Below are 12,810 nucleotides of genomic sequence, written 5' to 3'. Positions count from 1 at the left end.
GCTGTTCAAGGGACTCTCAAAGTTTTCTCTAGCAGCACAATTCATAAGCATCAGTTCTTTGGTGCTCAGCCTTCTTTATGGTCCAGCTCTCGCATCCATACATGACTAATGGAAAAACCATAGCTTTGACTATATGGACATTTGTTGGCAAAGTGATATCTTTGCTTTTTAATACACTGTCTAGGTTTGTCACAGCTTTTGGCTACCTTCATCGGATTTCTCCCTCCCCTCACTCCTCACCTCTGGAAAACTACAAATCTGCTCTCTTTTTCTGTGAGTTTGTTTATTTTTGAAGCATAATTGGCCTATGACACTACGCTAGTTCCTGGGACACAACATAGTAATTCAATAGTTCTATGCATTGCACAATGACCCCTACAATAGGTAGGGATCTAATTACCATCTGTCCATCATGGACAGTTATTACAATATTAGCAACTATATTCTCCATCCTGTACATTTCATCCTGTAACTTATTTATTTTGTGACTGGAAACTTGCACCTCTTAATTTCCCTCACCCATTTCATTCCCCTACTTCCTTCCCCTCTGGTTATCAACTATTTGTTCTCTGCATCTCTGACTCTGTTTCTGATTTGTTATATTTTTTCATTTTTTTTTTAGATTCCATACATAAGTGAAAATATATGATATTTGTCTTTCTCTGACTTATTTCACTTAGCCTAATACCTTCTAGGTCTATCCCTCTTGTTGCAAATGACAAGATTTCATTCCTTTTTATGGCTGAGTTGTATTCCATTGCCTATATATGACACATCTTTATCCATTCATCTATTGATGGGCACTTAGATTGCTGCCATATATTGGTTATAATGCTGAAAGGAACATGCAGGTGCATATACCTTTTTGAATCAGTAGTTTTGTTTTCCTAGAAAAAATTTCTCAGAAGTGGGATTGCTGGATAATAATTTTTTGAGGAATCTCCATACTATTTTCCACAGTGACTGCATTCATTTACATTCCCAGCAAAAAGCATGAGGATTCCCTTTTCTCCATATTCTCACCAATACTTGCTATTTGTTTCTTTTTGATGACAGCCATTCTGACAGGTGTGAAGTGATATCATTGTTGTTTCAATTAGCATTTCACTAATGATTAGTGATGCTGAGCATCTTTTTATGTGCCTGTTTCCATCTGCATGTCTCCTTCAAAAAAGTGTCTATTCAGGTTCTCTGCCCATTTTTTAATCAGGTTGTTTGGTCTTTTGATATTGAATTGTGTGAGTTCTTTGTCTATTTTGGATGTTAAACTCTTGATTGCATACATTGTTTGTAAATATTTTCTCCCTTTCAGTAGGCTGCCTTTTCATTTTAAGATAGTTTCCTTTGCTGTATAAAAGCTTCTTAGTTTGATGTAGTCCCATTTATTTAGTTTTGCTTTTGTTTCCTTTGCCTGAGGAGACAGAGACAAAAAAGTATTTCCAAGACCAATGCACTTGAGTGTACTGCTTATGTTTTCTTATAGGAGATTTATGATTTCAGATCTTATATTTAAGTTGTTGATCCATTTTGAATTTACTTTTGTATTTGGTGTGAGAAAGTTGGACAAAATTTTAAGTGCCACTTTACCTCACATTTGACTTTTGCTGTTCAGTTACTTAGGGTTTCCCAGGTGGCACTAGTCATAAAGAACCTGTCTGCCAATGCATAAGACATAACAGACACAAGTTTGATCCCTGGGTTGGGAAGATCCCCTAGAGGAGTGTATGGAAACCTACTCTAATATTCTTGCCTGAAGGATCCCCTGGACAGAGGACCCTGGTGCGCTACAGTCCATGGGGCCACAGAGGGTAAGACACGACTGAAACGACTTAGTGTGCACACATGCACACAGTTACCAAAAGAGTCAATTTTTTTTTTTTTCAAAATATTAAAGGACTTCACTTATTCTCCCAAGGGTCTCTTTTAATTCTCTGATATTTAAATCAGTCTCTTATAAAGCTCAAATTGTGTCCTCGTCCAACTTGGATGAAAGCCTGCATCTTTTGCAGAATGGGCAATTTCACTTCGTTGCAATCAATTTGCATTTGATTTGCATTGTATTGTTGACCACATGGGAGTGTCCAACAAAGATCTTGATGCCTTGTATGAGGGTCAACACACCAGCATAATAGGAAGTTATTAAATGGGAACTAATTACAGAAGTGGTCAAATGATGGATGAATATTTTTCTGTCCTGAGAATTTTTGCTTCCCCACCTAATCTTAGGACTGCATCAATGTAGTTAATGAGTTCCTATCCTCCCATTAAAACTGTATATAATCCAATTCTCAAGAAGTTGATTTGGAATCAAATTTTTAAGAACCAGATTGTATTTCAAATGCCCTTGAATGGGAGACACTATATTAAGACACCGTTTGATGTTTCTCAAGTAAAACGGAAAACCTACCTAATCTCTGACTTAATCTTACTTTCATAAATCTGGATTTCCAGGAATCAGATTTTCTTAGAGCAGAACACATCCACTTCTTTCTTACATGAGTTGGGGGCCCATGATGTCTGGCTTTTCTCTCTGTGCAGGCAAAGGACCAGGTGCAGGTGGGACAGGCATGGAAACAAGTTCTCTACTTGCAGGGAAAGAGTGAATTCTTACTGGGAGCACCTCTCCCTTTCTGAGCTGCCCTGACTAAAACAGGCCTTTGAAGTTCTCTCTTTTCCGTCCTCTGCAGGCACGACATGTTGATGCTTAAAGACATAAGCAGACCAGGAAAGAACAATGTCTCAGAGCACCTCCCAAAACCTGTAACATCCCCTGACTCATCTGGAAGGGGAAGTGTCTGATGTCTGTTGCGATCACAAAAGCAACCTTTCCCTCAACTTGAACCAGACTCCACTTTCCTATCCTGTGGGGTTGGCAGTGGATAGGGCTGAGATCAAACAGGATTTCACGGTGCTTTTGTTAGATTTCCTAAACAGGCAGCTGTGGGCAGAAATTTAAACAAACAACAGGCCTTGTAAGGGGATTCTGAAATAATCTCATCATTCTTGACCTTGTCGCTCTGTTTCCACAGTCTGACCTTAGTAAGACCAGAAGCTTGCGCTCTGAGGAATTGGGGCGCCCCTTTTGAATATGCTTTGTTCTCCTCTTCCTCCCAAGGAGGAGAGTGGGTGGGAAGGCGAAGGAGAGAGAGAGGAGGGGGAGGCTCTGAAGAGTCCACTGTGCTGGCTGGAGAGGAAGGGAGGGGCCATACTGTGGGGAGGAGGCCTTTTGAGGAAATGAGCGATTTCCACCCAGAGTCCTCTCACGACAAAATGGCCACTGCAGAACCTTCTCTGGCCAGCTCAGGTCTGCACAAGCTCCCACACCCATCCACAAAGACCCAAACCAAATGTTGACTATCTCAGAGCCTCACTTCACTACATCTTAGAGTTCTTAAGGCCTGAAGCTTCTCATTTAGGAGAGGGAAGAGAAATCCTCTGGGGAAAATCTTTTTTGAAACGTTAAACTCTAATGTTTAAAATCTGTTAGCAAACCACATACTTCTCCACTCTCACTGGGGCAGCTGGTTTCTTTCCAAATAAATCCTGGGCTGCTGAGCATTTTAAGGAGAGACCTTTGGGGGTCTCCTTTAAACTCTGCTCGAAAAGCCTGGCCTCAAGGGAACTGGCCAGAGACACCCCTCCTGCAGGCTATGATCCTGTTTATAAAATCCTTTGGGACTGGTGCGTCTGAAAGGTGGGTTTAGGAACACTGAACCACCTTGGCACTGCAGAAAGGTGTCAGTGGTGGCCAGGGCTCTGGGTTGTCAGAAGTCACACCTGGCAGGTGGGCAGAGAGAGACGGAGTCTCCATGGGGGAATCAGATGCCGCCTATCTCGGGTGGTTGTCACCTCAGTGATGCAGTGGCTCACAGAGTGTTCATGGGAAGAAAGGGGAGAGACGCAGTGCATAACCTTACAGAGGCTGAGGAAACCTTGAAGGGAAAGGTTGTGTTGCTCTGTGTCTGAAAATGGTGATTCTATGGGAGAGGCCAGTCATGGGAAGATAAGTATAATTGAAGGGTCTATTACGTACTTGCTTAGGAGGACCCAGAGAGCGCAGAAGTCGTGATCCTGCCCACACAGTTGCCTGTAATCTAGTTGGGGCCATTAGAGAAAGACACTTGAAGGTAGAAGGAGCAATTCTCTGGGGTAAAAGGCCATATGAACGGAAAGTTTAGCCTCTGACATTTGATTTCTTTGCACAAATTGTTTCTCCATCAACTACCCAGTTCTATAAGCTTGGGAAAGCCTCTGAATTGCCAGGAGGCCCAGGTTCCTCACCTTCAAATGTGCATATCATAGTACTCATCTCACATGGTTGGTGTGGAGATTAAATGAGCTATGCCTGTGGAGCACTTAGTCCATAAAAGGTACTCAATAAATATTGTTGTTCTGTTGCCAAATCATGTTCGACTCTTTGTGACCCCATGGACTGCAGCACACCAGACTTCCCTGTCCTTCATTATCTCCCAGAGTTTGCTCAAACTCGTGTCCATTGAGTCAAGGATGCCAGCATTAGCTATTGATATCATGTGTTATCCAAAGATGGAATATAATGAAGCTCTAAAGTAGTGTGGCATAACCTAGTATGCGTGCATGCATGCTTAGTGGCTCAGTCGTGCCTGACTCTCTGTGACCCCATGGACTGTAGCCCGCCAGGGTCCTCTGTCCATGAGATTCTCCAGACAAGAATACTGGAGTGGGTTGCCATTCCCTTCTCCTGGGAATCTTCCTGACCCAGGGATCAAACAACCTAGAGTAACAAACAATTCTGAAAACAGAAGATAAGTTGCATTTGAGATAGGCTTGGGAAAACAGTTGGATTTAAATTAACAGTTGAGAGAGGAAAAAAATCATTTCAAAGCATGTAAAAAAAAGTGAGAAAGGCACAGACTGCAGTGTTTCTATTCCTGTGCCAGTTGGGACAATGGTCTGCCTAGAGTAGGAGAATGGTGATCATGGAGGGGATTTGGGGTTTGTTTACAAGAGCAGAGCCTGGAAACTGGGCTGAGGCAAATCCAAGTCACTGAGATAGGGAAGAGGGAAAGGTCCATCCCTCAAGTCTCTGAACAGGAGGTAATGTGGTGAAGGTAGAGTTTCAGGAAGACTATGGGGGCAAGAATTTTAGGATTAAGGGAGCAGAGAAACTATAGTCTGGCCAGTTAGCTAGGGTGACATATTGGTGATCTGGAAATGTGACAGCTGGGGTCTGGAATAAGGTGGAAGGGTGAATTAGAAAGACTTCCATAGGAAACATGAAATAAGATTTAGTGATACTCATATGCACAGTGTACACACTGTGGAATGTGAAACCTTCAGTTCAGTTCAGTTCAATTGCTCAGTTGTGTCTGATTTTTTGCAATCCCGTGGACTGCAGCAAGCCAGGCCTCCCTGTCCATCACCAACTCTGGAGTTTACTCAAACTCATGTCCATTGAGTCAGTGATACCATCCAACCATCTCATCTTCTGTCATCCCCTTCTCTTCCTGCCTTCAATCTTTCCCAGTATCAGGGTCTTTTCAAATGAGTCAGTTCTTCGCATCAGGTGGCCAAAGTATTGGAGTTTTGGCTTCAACATCAGTCCTCCCAATGAGTATTCAGGACTGATTTCCTTTAGCATGGACTGCTTGGATCTCCTTGCAGTCCAAAGGACTCTCAAAAGTCTTCTCCAACACCACAGTTCAAAAGCATCAGTTCTTTGGCACTCAGCTTTCTTTATAGTCCAACTCTCACATCCATACATGACTACTGCAAAAACCATAGCCTTGACTAGATGGACATTTGTTGGAGAAGTAATGTCTCTGCTTTTTAATATGCTGTCAAGGTTGGTCATAACTTTCCTTCCAAAGAGTAAGTGTCTTAATTTCATGGCTGCAATCACCATCTGCAGTGATTTTTGGGAGCCCCCCAAAATAAAGTCTGACACTGTTTCCCCTGTTTCCCCATCTATTTCCCATGAAGTGATGGGACCAGATGCCATGATCTTCGTTTTCTGAAAGTTGAGTTTTAAGCCAACTTTTTCACTCTCCTCTTTCACTTTCATCAAGAAGCTCTTTAGTTCTTCTTCGCTTTCTGCCATAAGGGTGGTGTCATCTGCATATCTGAGGTTATTGATATTTCTCCTGGCAATCTTGATTTCAGCTTGTGCTTCCTCCAGCCCAGCATTTCTCATGATGTACTCTGCATATAAGTTAAATAAGCAGGGTGACAATATACAGCCTTGACATACTCTTTTTCCTCTTTGGAACCAGTCTGTTGTTCCATGTCCAGTTCTAACTGTTGCTTCCTGACCTGCTTACAGGTTTCTCAATATTTATGGAATATAATTAACCTCTCAAGAGGCAGGTCAGATGGTCTGATATTCCTATCTCTTTCAGAATTTCCACAGTTTATTGTGATCCACACAGTCAAAGGCTTTGGCATAGTTAATAAAGCAGAAATAGATGTATTTCTGGAACTCTCTTGCTTTTTTGATGATCCAGTGGATGTTGGCAATTTGACCTCTGGTTCCTCTGCCTTTCCTAAAACCAGCTTGAACATCTGGAAGTTTATGGTCCACGTATTGTTGAAACCTGGCTTGGAGAATTTTGAGCATTACTTTACTAGCATGTGAGATGAGTGCAATTTTGTGGTAGTTTGAGCATTCTTTGGCATTGCCTTTCTTTGGGATTGGAATGAAAACTGACCTTTTCCAGAACTGTGGCCATTGCTGACTTTTCCAAATTTGTTGGCAGATTGAGTGCAGCATTTGCAGAGCATTGTCTTTTAGGATTTGAGCTAGCTCAACTGGAATTCCATCATCTCCACTAACTTTGTTTGTAGTGATGCTTCCTCAAGCCCAATTGACTTCACATTCCAGGATGTGTGGCTCTAGGTGAGTGATCACACCACTGTGATTAATCTGGGTCATGAAGATCTTTTTGTACAGTTCTTCTGTGTATTCTTGCCAAATCTTCTTAGTATCTTCTGCTTCTGTTAAGTTTAACTGAAAGCTTTTATTCATTTAAATACACTCAAGTTAAACCAAGTAATTAAAGATTTGCACACAAGCATGGAGACTCAGGAAAGGTTCAACAAACTAACTAAAGGAGGTCTCAGGGAGACTAACTGGAGACAGTCTTCTATAACTGAAATGGCTCTAGTAAGGCAATTGTGAGTTTCATTTTAGTGCTCTAGCAATAACAGACTTAATTTTGCTCTGCGTGTTGCATCTCAGTTTCCTCATTTCTGACCAACTCCCCACCCTTTATAAATATATTTTATATTCTCTATAGTGCAATAGGGATACTATTTGCAAAATATTAAGCTAATATGTTTTACTTTCTTCCTGAAGTCATATTCTTTGGAACTTTCCACCTCTGAGGATCAACCATAGAATCCAGTGTCTTATGAGAAAGTAACAGATTTGAAAAGCAGACTTGAATGAAAGAGATGATTTTCTAAATCCCTTTAGAATTTCACGAACTAACTTGACAGGTCAGATCATAGAAATCCTCCCAGGGAATGGAGATGACACCTTTTTTGAGCACATTCACATGCACACAAGTAATGGTGGGAGGATAATATGATGCAGGTGAAGTGATGAAAAACCCCACCTTTTATAACCTGAAGGACAGTGGGAGAACGGAGGAGGCAGAGGTAGAGGAAAGGAGACATCAGACACGTATTTTTTCTTCCTCTTATCTCCTCCCATCACCTCAAGGTTAAACGTCAAGGGCAATGGGCAGCATTAGTAGCATCTAGGTAACTTGGGTTCTTAATGTGAGGAGTCTGCTGCACTCCACACCTGGGAGTCTGGAATGCAGTGAGTTCCCACGTGCCCTCTGCAGCTCTCCATGACAGCCTCATCAAAGTAAACATAGTGTGCTGTGTGGCAGGAAAGACAAGCTTTCTGATGCTTTAGTGTTTTTGGTCTGCCTTTGGTGCTCCATGATGTGGATTCAACATAGAGAAAATTGAGAGTTTAAGGAGCTCTCTTTCTTAGCAAGAGGGTTTTGAAGCTGTAGCAGATGAATGGGAGGGAGTCATAGCCCTTTAGCATCAATAAGAGCAGAGTGGGGCCACATGAGCCAGGGAGGGCCACCAACCACAGTCCACACTTCAAGAGACCAGATCACAAGTGACACCATCTGCCAATGGCTGTCGTGAGGGCTAGCAGGTCCAGTTCAAGGGTGATGACTGTGAAGACTAGAGAAGATAGGCTGCCAAATGGTTTTTAGGCCTGTTTCCATTCAGAGTCACAAGGTCACTTGAGCCCTAGTTGTCCCATAGACCCAGATACCATACTGAAATTGAGAAGGGAAAGCAATAAAATTCAAAAAAATTGAAATGCTAAAATTAATAACTCAAGCTAAGAACTAAAGTTTATTTTACTTTGTTCCTTTTGTTAGTGGATAGGGGTACATGAAGAAGATTAAAGGAGTCAGAAATCAAATAAGGAAGCTCTATTTTCTCTGCACAGTAGCTGCTGTGTCGCTTCAGTTGTGTCCGACTCTGTGCAACCCCATAGACGGCAGCCCACCAGGCTCCTCTGTCTCTGGGATTCTCCAGGAAAGAACTCTGGAATGGGTTGCCATTTCCTTCTCCAATGCATGAAAGTGAAAAGTGAAAGTGAAGTCGCTCAGTCGTGTCCAACGGATTGTAGTTTAAATGAATTATAACACCACCACAAGAGTGTCTGCCTGTTCGTAGTTTCTACTCCCTCCAAACCTCACTTGAAAATGGTCCATTGTGATTTCCCAGTCAACTCCTCAGTTGCTGTCTAAATCATTACCTACAATTTACCTTTCCACTGCTAGGAGTCTGCTTTGCACACAGTGTGTTAGTTTAGGAACTCTGCAGTTGAGAATCTTTTGGACCTAGATCACCTTTTTGAGCCAGGTTGCAAGTACTGGGACCTGACCTTTGGTTCAGGAGATAGAAGACAGAGCCCAGCACAGGGGAAGTCACAGGAAAGTGTCTGAAGTAGATAAATTAATAGAATAGCCAATTCTTTACTCTTCCATCCATGCTGAAAGTCATGTGTGTTTAGTCGCTCAGTCATGTCCAACTCTTTGTGACCCCATGAACTGTAGCCTGCCAGGTTCCTTTGTCCATGGGGATTCTTCAGGCAAGAATACTGGAGTGGGTTGCTGTGCCATCCTCCAGGGGACCTTCCCAACCCAGGGATTGAACCCAGGTCTCCCGCATTGCAGGCAGATTCTTTACTGTCTGAGCCACCATGCTTAAAGTCATCACCAAAGAAAAACTGGGAAAAGTGCCCTGTAAAAGTATAAAAATGTTGACTCTTGACAGCCTGTTCTTTCCTCTGCGTCTTTTCAATACACTTATGTAACTGTGACCGTTTCTCTACTATCATAAACAAACTTGATAAGTTCTGTAAATTTCCCTCCTTTTCCTCTACAGGGAATCAGGGATCCATCAATTCTTAATTATGCAGAATTTCATTTACATTTTCCAGTTACTCTGATATTATAATAGTTAATAAACTGTCAGCATTATGTTATAGTGGAATATGACTTTTTAAAAATTCAAATACATATACTGCAACAGATAAACTAAGACCACACTATACACTATCCCCATTTTAAGATTCAGAAGAGAGTTCAGTATTTTGCATTCTCTCTGGGTTGTAATTATGAAAATAAGTTATCATTTTCTTTATATGTGCATCTGAGAGAGTTATGGTTAACAATCTAAGTCAGTTGATAATTCTCTTTCACTTTGCATTTATTCCAAGTTTTATTCCATCGAAAAGCAACTTCAAGGTGTCCTGTGGTGTATTTCCTACCTCATAAACATCTTTGTCAAGAGCTCCACATGTTCACCCAGCGGGGGTGTTGAGGTTCATTTAAGGGGAACCATGCCAGGTGATCCACACCGAAGCATGAGTGCAGGGCTGCTGAGCCAATGGAAAAGTCACGTGAGGACCTGGGGGCTGTTAGGAGATGGAGGTGGCTGCTGGTTTACTCACTCACCTAACTTCAACATAAGTTTAAACATGCCCTTCTTCCAAGTTTTAAGTCAGTGGCAAGATGAACATGCTGATATGAGGATTTGTTAGCTGACATCAGCTTTAAACTTGGGTGTTAGTGTCTACTCAGAGACATCACATAGGTTTGCCCAAGGCCAAGCCAAGAGACCAACAGAAATGGGAAAGCACAGAAAAATTTCTTTTTTCTAATTCAGTACCTCTCCTTAGGGTCCCTTGTGAAAATAACACTCACTTCAATAGCAGCTGTAATTGTTGAAAAACAGAAGAGAGGGGCATATTGCAAATGTACCTTCATTTTTCAGCTTACTCTAGTGGCTCAGACAGTAAAGAATCTGCCTCCAATGCAGGAGACCTGGGATCAATCCCTGGGTTGGGAAGATCCCCTGGAGAAGGAAATGGCAACCCACTCCAGTATTCTTGCCTGGAGAATCCCATGGACAGAATAGCCAGGCGAGCTACAGTCCACAGGGTCACAAAGAGTTGGATGTGACTGAGTGACTAACATTTTTCAGTTATATTTGCAGATAGGAGAGAGTTCATCATCCTTATTCCATAACCCTATGGCTTGTCTGTTAACACATTTGATCCCACTCGTGTTCAGTGAACTCCTACTATATGCCAGACTGTTTGAAACTGTCGGGGCACAAATCTGTTCAGCTAGCTTTTCTCCCACCTCAGCCCTGATGTATGAGGATATTTACTTGTTTTGTTGGATTTTTACTCTCAAACAGCTCAAAATCTGAAGAGAGAAGTATGTAGGGTAAAGAGTCTCGAGCAGCATTCAGTAGGGGGTGGGTGAAAGGGTGGGACCTCTGAGAATCCAGAGCATGCTGTTCAACCAGAGATGGATTAAAGTGTGGCGTTACTGGGCCTCTCCCCTCAAGCACCTCATCAAGCATGCTGGCCATTACTGAACATTAAATGAAAGACAGCACAGATTTTTGCAAGACCTCTTCTCATATTTTGTGCTTTATGTCGTTGAAAGCGATACTTGGACAACACAAGTGGGCAGGAGCCAGGGAAGTGTGACTGTTCACTCTGGAGGCTTTCATAGCAATGATTGTTAAGGCATATTTTTGTTTTGCTGCTCTTCCTCATGGTGGTAGCCAGGGCTGAACTGACCTGCTCAGGAAAGCAAATAAAACGGAAGGCTCATCACATACCTTCCCTCTCAGTTCCCCTCCATGATGTAGCAAGACCGTTTCTCATATTTTGAGAGACCTCTAAGTCAAGTAAATATTTAAAGAATATTGGTTTAAAGTATTGCAAATTATTGGCTCTCCAAGACTCCTGCTTCCATGTTTAACCATACTCTTCTTGTTTTGCTTGGACCCACCATGAGTGGCTTGAAAAGGAGGAAATCAGAAAGCCACATGAGGACCTGATCTGTGTCTGGAAATAGAGGTGAAGACCTAACTGATTTCTTCCTGTGCCCCCCTCCCTGTTAAACAGAGCAGGTTATTAAAAGATGTGATGAGAATGATTGTGTCCTTGGCCATCTCTCATTCTCCACTGCAACATCTGCCTGCTTCCTGGGCTGAGCCCTGACAATTTAGGTCTTCCCAGTGTGACTCCAGACATTCTGTCTGTCCTGCCTCATCACAATTTAATTGCCAGGTGTCTGATGTCCCTAGGGTCCCACTAGGTGACTTTTACTAAAGTACCATATTCTAAAATAATGATTAGCTATGGAACCATGTTCTAACTCAATGAAACTAAGCCATGCAGTGTGGGGCCACCCAATATGGGCAGGTCATGGTGGAGAGGTCTGACAGAATGTGGTCCACTGGAGAAGGGAATGGCAAACCACTTCAGTATTCTTGCCTTGAGAACCCCATGAACAGTATGAAAAGGCAACATGATAGGATACTGAAAGGGGAACTCTCCAGGTCAGTAGGTGCCCAATATGCTACTGGAGATCAGTGAAGAAATAACTCCAGAAAGAATGAAGGGATGGAGCCAAAGCAAAAAAAAAAAAATACCCAGTTTTGGATGTAACTGGTGATAGAAGCAAGGTCCGATGCTGTAAAGAGCAATATTACATAGGAACCTGGAATGTTAGGTCCATGAATCAAGGCAAATTGGAAGTAGTCAAACAGAAGATGGCAAGAGTGAACGTCAACATTCTAGGAATCAGCGAACTAAAATGGACTGGAATGGGTGAATTTAACTCAGATGACCATTATATCTACTACTGTGGGCAGGAATCCCTTAGAAGAAATGAAGTAGCCATTATGGTCAACAAAAGAGTCCAAAAGGCAGTACTTGGATGCAATCTCAAAAACAACAGAATGACCTCTGTTCGTTTCCAAGGCAAACCATTCAATGTCACAGTAATCCAAGTCTATGCCCCACCAGTAATGCTGAAGAAGCTGAAGTTGAACGGTTCTATGAAGACCTACAAGACCTTCTAGAACTAACACCCAAAAAAGATGTCCTTTTCATTAGAGGGGACTGAAATGCAAAAGTAGGAAGTCAAGAAACACCTGGGGTAAGAGGCAAATTTGGCCTTGGAATATGGAATGAAGTAGGGCAAAGACTAATAGAGTTTTGCCAAGAGAACGCACTGGTCATAGCAAACACCCTCTTCCAACAACACAAGACAAGACTCTACACATGGACGTCACCAGATGGTCAATGCCGAAATCAGATTGATTATATTCTTTGCAGCCAAAGATGGAGAAGCTCTAAATAGTCACAAAAACAAGACCGGGAGCTGACTGTGGCTCAGATCATGAACTCCTTATTGCCAAATTCAGACTGAAATTGAAGAAAGTGGGGAAAACCACTAGACCATTCAGGTATGACCTAAATCA

This window comes from Bubalus kerabau, chromosome 3 (genome assembly GCF_029407905.1).
Source record: "Bubalus kerabau isolate K-KA32 ecotype Philippines breed swamp buffalo chromosome 3, PCC_UOA_SB_1v2, whole genome shotgun sequence".
In the NCBI taxonomy this organism is placed as follows: Eukaryota; Metazoa; Chordata; class Mammalia; order Artiodactyla; family Bovidae; genus Bubalus; species Bubalus kerabau.
The sequence above is the reverse complement of the archived record's forward strand: the minus strand, read 5'-3'. Positions refer to the sequence as shown.